The sequence below is a fragment of the Schistocerca americana genome, chromosome 10 (genome assembly GCF_021461395.2).
Source record: "Schistocerca americana isolate TAMUIC-IGC-003095 chromosome 10, iqSchAmer2.1, whole genome shotgun sequence".
Classification (NCBI taxonomy): Eukaryota; Metazoa; Arthropoda; class Insecta; order Orthoptera; family Acrididae; genus Schistocerca; species Schistocerca americana.
Window position 1 is genome coordinate 196,400,585 of NC_060128.1, and position 9,445 is coordinate 196,410,029.

Genomic DNA, 9,445 nt, shown 5'->3' on the forward strand with positions numbered 1-9,445 from the left:
CTGTAGCACCACATTTCGAAATCTTCTATTCTCTTACTGTCCAAACTATTTATCGTCCATGTTTCACTTCCATACATGGCTACACTCCATACAAATACTTTCAGAAACGACTTCCTGACACTTAAATCTACACTCGATGTTAACAAATTTCTCTTCTTCAGAAACGCTTTCCTTCCCATTGCCAGTCTACATTTTATATCCTCCCTACTTCGACCATCATCAGTTACTTTGCTCCCCAAATAGCAAAACTCCTTCACTACTTTAAGTGCCTCATTCCCTAATCTAATACCCTCAACATCACACGACTTAATTCGACTACATTCCATCATCCTCGTTTTGCTTTTGTTGATGTTCATCTTATATCCTCCCTTCAAGATACTATCCATTCTGTTCAACTGCTCTTCCAAGTCCTTTGCTGTCTCTGAGAGAATTACAATGTCATCGGCGAACCTCAAAGTTTTTATTTCTTCTCCATGGATTTTAATACCTACTCCGAATTTTTCTTTTGTTTCCTTCACTGCTTGCTCAATATACAGATTGAATAACATCGGGGAGAGGCTACAACCCTGTCTCACTCCCTTCCCAACCACTGCTTCCCTTTCATGCCCCTCAGCTCCTATAACTGCCATTTGGTTTCTATACAAATTGTAAATAGCCTTTCGCTCCCTGTATTTTACCCCTGCCACCTTTAGAATTTGAAAGAGAGTATTCCAGTCAACATTGTCAAAAGGTTTCTGTAAGTCTACAAATGCTAGAAACGTAGGTTTGCCTTTCCTTAATCTAGCTTCTAAGATAAGCCGTAGGGTCAATATTGCCTCACGTGTTCCAGTATTTCTACGGAATCCAAACTGATCTTCCTGCTTAGCCATTTTGCACCTCCTGTCGATCTCGTTTTTGAGACGTTTGTATTCCTTTTTGCCAGCTTCATTTGCTGCATTTTTATATTTTCTCCTTTCGTCAATAAAATATTTCTTCTGTTACCCAAGGATTTCTACTAGCCCTCGTCTTTTTACCTACTTGATCCTCTGCTGCCTTCACTACTTCATCCCTCAAAGCTACCCATTCTTCTTCTACTGTATTTCTTTCCCCCATTCCTGCCATTTGTTCCTTTACGCTCTCCCTGAAACTCTGTACAACCTCTGGTTTAGTCAGTTTATCCAGATCCTATCTCCTTAAATTCCCACCTTTTTGCAGTTTCTTCAGTTTTAATCTACAGTTCATAACCAATAGATTGTGGTCAGAGTCCACATCTGCCCCTGGAAATGTCTTACAATTTAAAACGTGGTTCCTAAATCTCTGTCTTACCATTATATAATCTATCTGATACCTTTTAGTATCTCCAGGCTTTTTCCATGTATACAACCTTCTTTTATGATTCTTGAACCAAGTGTTAGCTATGATTAAGTTATGCTCTGTGCAAAATGCTACCAGACGGCTTCCTCTTTCATTTCTTAGCCCCAATCCATATTCACGTGCTACGTTTCCTTCTCTCCCTTTTCCTACTACCGAATTCCAGTCACCCATGACTATTAAATTTTCGTCTCCCTTCACTATCTGAATAATTTCCTTTATTTCATCATTCATTTCTTCAATTTCTTCGTCATCTGCAGAGCTAGTTGGCATATAAACTATTACTACTGTAGTAGTCGTGGGCTTCGTGTCTATCTTGGCCACAATAATGCGTTCACTATGCTGTTTGTAGTAGCTTACCCGCATTCCTATTTTTTTATTCATTATTAAACCTACTCCTGCATTACCCCTATTTGACTTTGTGTTTATAACCCTGTAGTCACCTGACCAAAAGTCTTGTTCATCCTGCCACCGAACTTCACTAATTCCCACTATATCTAACTTTAACCTATCCATTTCTCGTTTTAAATTTTCTAACCTACCTGCCCGATCCAGAAAAACTGTTTTAGCTACTACATGTATGCTCTTCTGCCATATATTATGTACTGTTTACAACGGTTGGCGAATCTTCTGGATTTTGGGCACACAGTCAAGGAGTTTAACCTAAAAATCGTAGGATGCAGGTGCGCCAACAGGAGAAGTCACTGGGCTGGGGAACTAGTGTTAACTCGTGAAAAAGCGCGGATTTGTCTTTGAAGCTGCCAGATAAGTCGAATAGCGAGCTCCCTTCTTTTACATTACATAACTCAGTCCAGGATGTATTCGCCTTTTTTGTGCTGTGTTAGCAGCATTCCTTATTCTGGTTCCCGACTTTTACTCTGCCGTAACTTTGATATTAGGACGTCTCAGCTCGGCAACCGATGTAGATTTTTCTTGACTCTGGCAACGACTGATCAGCTGTACGTTTTCTTATTGTCTTTCGAACGATGCTGCTTCTATCGTGGCAAGAGATTAAGCTTTCACAATACACCGCCAACGCCATTAATTATATGAATTTGTCTAACTTCTTATATAAGTCTCAAACACATGAGTAGCGCGCTTCAAAAACGTCCCAGAAAGACGTGTTTTTGCATTTTTTTGCGCATAAGATCCGAACGGTGCACATACAGGTGATTCCATTAGCTGAGCATCAATTTCAGCCGATATACAATCTTCTCAAAAGGAATTAATCGATTCGGACAATATGTCCAGCACCCAGGTCCGGTTCGTCGTTCAGACCTTGCTTAATTTACCGCAACATAGCCACAGTAAAACAGATGTTCGAATGGCAGCTGGTCCAGGCTAAGTCAACAACTGTTCACTCTATGTTCCTAACTCAAATAGGAACCAAGCACCAAAACCATCTCCATCCCCTCCCAAGCCTTCAAACCGTCATTCTGCTCGTGGCCTTTACAGATATATTTGTTACATTTCAAACTACTATGTTGATATGAAACTTCCTGGCAGATTAAAACTGTTTACCGGACCGAGACTCGAACTCGGGACCTTTGCCTTTCGCGAACAAGTGCTCTACCAACTGAGCTTTCCAAGCACGAGTCACGACCAGTCCTCACAATTTTACTTCCACCAATACCTCGTCTCCTGAGTTCTAGTCTCGGTCCGGCACACAGTTCTAATCTGCCAGGAAGTTTCAAATCAGCACATACTCCGCTGCAGAGTGAGAATTTCGTTCTACTACGTTAATATGTTCTTTGAGTCCTTCCACCAGAGTGCGGCAAGTACGAGACACCAAGAACCATGTCGATGAGAAGTACACTTTGAAGAGGGACATCAAAATTCTGTATGAATCATCGGTTACCAAAAACTGAGAAGTCATCGCCGACCTGGTTGCAGCTGGTACGCAATCTTATATGTTGGTAATGGTCTTGCCAGTCCTCGAACGAATTTATTTTAAACGAGATATACAGTATCGTGTTCGAGTGTTCCGGAAAATGCATATATCCAGCATAAGTTCACGACTTAAAGTTTGGGAAGAATTTCGCTTACTTTAATAAGAAAGCACGCTTTCTCTTTTCCTTAATAACTTTACGCTCGGAGAATGTTAATTAGAGCTGCCCTCACTTGCAGCATCTCGCTTTCGTCCGTTTCGTGGGCATTATGCGGCTCGTGTGAACACTTGTGGCTGCGAAACAGTGCAGGACAACGGCGGTCGATAATGCCGCAGAACATGTGGCCGCAAATCGTGTGGGCGACAATGTTGCCGGCATTACTATCAGAGCACCTCCTGCCACGGGGTATGCCAGTATAGAATAGATTGGTAACCGGAGGAAAGGGGTCTGTGGCGGATCGAGTGTCACGCTGACGCGAACGATCAACAGAGGGTGATCAAAAATTCGATGCCCAGTTGACAGATATTACGACGGAGCCAATAACAAATATCTTTATTTTACGGGAAGTTAAATTTTATATCTGAGTGAGGCCTTTTGGCTATATTTTAACGTACCTCTGCCACAACATGTAACCTAGTTGTCAAATATAGAAACTATGTATATCCGACCGATTGCAAATAATTGTTAGGTACACTGACCTAGGTTTCGACACCTACTAAGGGTTTCTTCATCAGAACGAAATTTTGCGAAACCGTAAAATTACATTGCCAGAAAGCAATGCACAGAATTTAGAGCTGGTGTGCTCAAGTCAAAAACAAAACAAAACACGTTCCAGCCTCGCCACGTACGCCTATCCTAGTCTGATGTTACTTGTAGTTAAGCGTCTGTGACTAGGCTGGAACGTGTTTTGTTTTGTTTTTGACTTGAGCACACCAGCTCTAAATTCTGTGCATTGCTTTCTGGCAATATACTGTAATTTTGCGGTTTCTCAAAATTTCGTTCTGATGAAGAAACCCTTAGTAGGTGTCGAAACCTAGGTCAGTGTACCTAACAATTACTTGCAATCGGTTGGCTATACATAGTTTCTATGTTTGTAAATTACATACGGTTGCTGAGAAATAGCCGTGTTTAATAGTGTAATCCAGTTGTCTACATTTTCTGTGAAGAAGACATTTTCATAAACGTTTAAACCATGGTAAAAGGGTTTTAATAAACCTTACAATTTGCATCTCATTGCCGGCCGCGGTGGTCTAGCGGTTCTAGGCGCGCAGTCCGGAACTGCGCGACTGCTACGGTCGCAGGTTCGAATCCTGCCTCGGGCATGGATGTGTGTGATGTCCTTAGGTTAGTTAGGTTTAAGTAGTTCCAGGTTCTAGGGGGACTGATGACCACAGATGTTGAGTCCCATAGTGCTCAGAGCCATTTGAACCATTTTGCATCTCATTGGCTGTTTATTATTTCTTCTGGTGGTTGTTATACTTTTCGTTATTTTCTTGCTGGGGCCTTATTTTGTACCGGTTATTGGTTTGCTGCACTAGGTCAGACAGAAAGATATTTATATACTAAGATGGTATCTGTTCCTTCGGACACGTCCGAAATAACAGATACCATCGGTCACCATGCAGCTCGTTAGAACGAAATTACAATGAAATGAACATCCTTAGCTGCTTACGGGCGTTGACATACGTCAACGGGGACAGATGAAAATGTGTGCCCCCATCGGGACTCGAATCCAGGATCTCCTGCTTACATGGCAGACGCTCTATCCATTCTATCCATCTGAGCCACCGAGGTCACAGAGGATAGCGCGACTGCAGGGATTTATCTCTGGCACGCCTCCCGCGAAACCCACATTCTATTTGTTCCCTACTTGGTAAAGTTTACGATAGATTCATTCTTACGATCTCTATCAAAGCGTTTACGGAAAGGTTCAAATGGCTCTGAGCACTATGGGACTTAACTTCTGAGGTCATCAGGCCCCTAGAACTTAGGACTACTTAAACCTAACTAACCTAAGGACATCACACACATCCATGCCCGAGGCAGGATTCGAACCTGCGACTGTAGCAGTAGCGCAGTTCCAGACTGCGCGCCTAGAACCGCTAGACCACCGCGGCCGGCGACCGTAGGGGTCGCACGGTTTATGGAAAGGTTTTGTAGTTTGTAAAGCGTGAAACGTGGTGAAAACACACGTGATGTATGCTTCTGTGTCATTCGATCGCACTTTCTTTTTGTTGTGAATTCTGAAATTTGTGAATGCGCACTATGGGAGTGTTGTTTAGTCCGCTGATAAACACCTCACACCACTCCATTATCTGTTTAATGGTAGCACGCACGGTAAACATTTACAAAGCGTGGCCTAGCTTAACATGACAAAAATTGCTTATGTTCATACAGCTCGTAACTTTTCACACCACATATCACGTTTTACTAACTGTAAAACCTTTTCATAAATGCTTTGACACAAATTATAAGAAATAAATAGATCGTAAACTTTACGAAACAGTTAACAAAAAACTTTCCGTCTATCCTAGTGCAGCAAACAAATAACGGACAGAAGAGGAGACCCCAGCGAGAAAGAAAAAAAAAGAAAGAAAAGAAAAAAGAAAAAAAACATGTAATACCAATATGAAGATAGATTTGTAAATAATTCGAAACCGGTCACGGTTTGATACAGGGCAAGCTTGTTAAACGATAGTTGTGGCAGAATGCTGTGACAATTATAGACCTTATTGCATTACAGCCACGGTTGTCATTTTCGGTGCGGTTCTCTCCTTGCTACCTGCGTCGGTCGTTCGCTGCGTAGCTTTTATGAACAAGCGGCTGTTATAGTGCTTCTCTACATCCGGAACTTTCGTGTCGGCGAATTTTACTACGTGGTCGGACTATCACAGCGCGTGCTCTGCCACAGCCGATTTCTCCACCTGCCCCAACCTGCAATGTCGCGTATGTTCTTTGATCCTGGTGTTGATTGATCGTCCAGTCATTCCGACATAAACTTTGCCGCATGTGCATGGTATGCGGTATATTCCGGACATTGTAAGTAGGTCCCTTTTCTCCTTTGCCCATCTGAGACACTCTGTGATCTTTGTCGGTTTGAAAATAGTCTTTACACCGTGTTTGCGAAATATACGGCCGATTCTCTCCGTCACTCTGGGAATGTATGGCAGAAAGGCCGTACCCGACATGTCTTTTTCTGATTCCTTACTTCGCCGAGTGTTTGGCTCTGTTACACTTCTCTTGCGGGGAGACACGCATGAAAGAGCTTTGTGATATCCCGCGAGAAAATGGAACCGATGTGCTCCAATGTGTCACTTTCGTAAACAAAGAAAAATAATCAGAGCTGATCAGGATGTCGTTTGGTGCAAGTTTTAGTTTCTCCAGCTTCTCAGTGAAACGTCCTGAGTCCTTATGTGTGTGTCGGACTTCCCCACGTGCGGCTGGAGCAGAGAGGCCAAGTGTTTTGCCAGTTTATACGTCGGTGAGCCAGGAGCGCTAACTATCGGTCTACAGTCGTTCTCATGAATCTCAGGTAATCCATACAGCCGAAGTGGTAGGGGTGTGCTGCGCAGGTTCCCCTGTATGTCCGCCGTCAGAGAAGACACCTTGATTAACCGATTCGTTTCCCGTGTGATACGCTGCATCTGATCTGCGCTTAGTTTTCGGTACGTCGTCGGATGTAATAGGTCCAGGTGCTTCTGCTTTCGGTCTTCATTACGACGGTCGCATTTTCCTTATGGCAGGTAGTACTAATATAGTCTTGTCGACGTTAAGATTCTTAACAGCTTGTACCTCTTCTCTCTTCAGGTTGCAAGCTGGTGGTTTTGCGCGGCGTAGTATCCTGGCCATTTCAGTGTGCAATTCCTCTGCTACTTCACAACGAAGCTTCAGAATGGACGTTTCGCTATTAGCAATGATTTCCTCCGTTGGTATAGTTCTCGGGATGATAGCGAAATTCCCTTCTTTTTGGAGAACAGACACTTCCTCTTTGTTCAGTGAGGTTGACCACTATGCGTGATAAGTCGGGAATCGCCTTGTCAGACTGCTTTCGATTTCTTGCAAATTATTTCTTCTGTTGCAAAGTGAACGGATCCTGGCTTCCCGTGCTGCAGCGAACGACCGTCGCAGGTAGCAAGAGGAGAACCGCACCGGAAATGACCGCGGAGAAGCACCTCGGACGTTGGTGCGCCAGCTGCATACATTATAGTCTGCGGCCGCGAGCTCGGCTCCAGTCCACTACCAGCAATGGTGGGCGAAGCTCTGACAATGCCTGCCAGTCGTGCTGGCGAAACGTCAGGAAAATCATCAGACGAACGTCGGCCAAAGAACTCGAGACATAAGTCAACCGGCGGTTTGTCAACAAGTGGCCACTAAAGTCTTATTAATTTTCTACATTAATATTACCAGTGGTTGATGTTAACATAATTATTACTATACACAAAACATAAATCATTGTATGTCAGCATGATCATTGATATGGTCGACCTGTTTAGAGTTTTCAGATAACAGGTCAGTACATTGAAATTGGTAAAAAAAAATTGAAAATGTACGAGGCAAAATCGGGAAAGTGTATGGCGCGAAATGCTAAGTCCCTTGTGTGAGAAAATGTTCTCGATTGGGCCCAGGAAGTCAACCACCGAAATGCATTCGTAGCGGCTCGCTTAGTAAGGAAATTAATTAAAACATTGGAGGTATGAATAAAACAACGCCTTCAGTCACAACTTTTTCGTGTTTTATTAATTAAAACTTCGGAAGGAGAGAAAGACCCTCCTCTTTCTATTTGACTCAGTTGCAGACCGAAAACGTGTGCTAGCTCTCGCACTGTATCTTTATTTTCTGATAATTTAGACAGCGCGAGGTGGCGCAGTGGTTAAGACACTGGACTCGCACTCTCTGCAGGATCTCTGTTCGAATCTCCGTACGGGCACTAACGTTTCTCGTGGTGTCGCCAAATCGCGTCAGGCGAATGCTGGCATGGTTTCTTAGACAAGTGCGCGGGCGATGTATCTCCCAAACCTTGCCTAACGAGCGCCTCTGCTCCGCCTCTTGGGATCCCATTGTCGACGGCAAGATATGTAACTTTTACACCCTCCCTCCCCTTTCTCGTATGAGTAGCTCTACAACTACATCTGTATCTATACGGATACTCTGCAGGTTGAGGTGAACATGTGCTGAGTTTTGGACGTGTACAGGTTTGCGCGTGAGAAATTCCTACGAAGTATAAAGTTACCCAGATATGCAAGGAAGTGGATCACGGAAAACTGCAGTAGCACGGATGTGTCGGGAGAAGAGCTGCACGGAGGGTAGCAGGATACCACGGGTAAAAGGTAAGTCCAAAGAAGAGCTGCATGGAGTCTGTTACGGCTCTTTTGCCGTTTACTGTGTGCACAAGTAAACTAGTGGGCAAAGTCGAGAGCTCCGTCAGGTAACACGCGCTCCACGCTGCTCCCTAGAGGAAGATTGTGACGTCAGAACGCTGAAGCGCTACGCAAGATCTGCTGAGGATCGATTGTTCATGCGCGGACTGGCAGCTGACACTGAACGCAAATAAACGTAACGCAGCCCGCATAAATAGACGAAGCAATCCACTAAAGTAAGTTTACCTCATAGTGAGAAACAGTAACTACCGTAAAATACGTAGGAGCTACCTAAAGCGCAACGTCCGCATAAAGCTGTTTTTAAGAAAAGAGACTCCTTAGAGGCTCTTGTCGTAAGTCTTGTGGTCTTCTGTCCGAAGGCTGACGCAGCTCCCCATTCCACTCTACGCCGTGCAAGCCTCTTCATCCCCGACTAACTGCTGCAACCTCCATCCTCCTGAATGTATTTACTGTATTCATCCCTTAGTCTCCCTCTACGATTTTTACCTCACTCCCAACTGCCCTCCAATACCTAACTAACGATTCCTTGATGCCTTCAGATGTGTCTCATCAACCAACCTCTTCTTTTCCGCGGAACCGCGCGAGTGCTACGGTCGCAGGTTCGAATCCTGCCTCGGGCATGGGTGTGTGTGATGTCCTTAGGTTAGTTAGGTTTAAGTAGTTCTAAGTTCTAGGGGACTGATGACCACAGCTGTTAAGTCCCATAGTGCTCAGAGCCATTTGAACCATTTTTTTTCTTTTCCGCGATTTTATTCAGTACCTGCTCATTATTTATTCGAAGTACCCATCTAATCTTCAGCATTCTTCCGTAGAATCACTTTCCGAAAG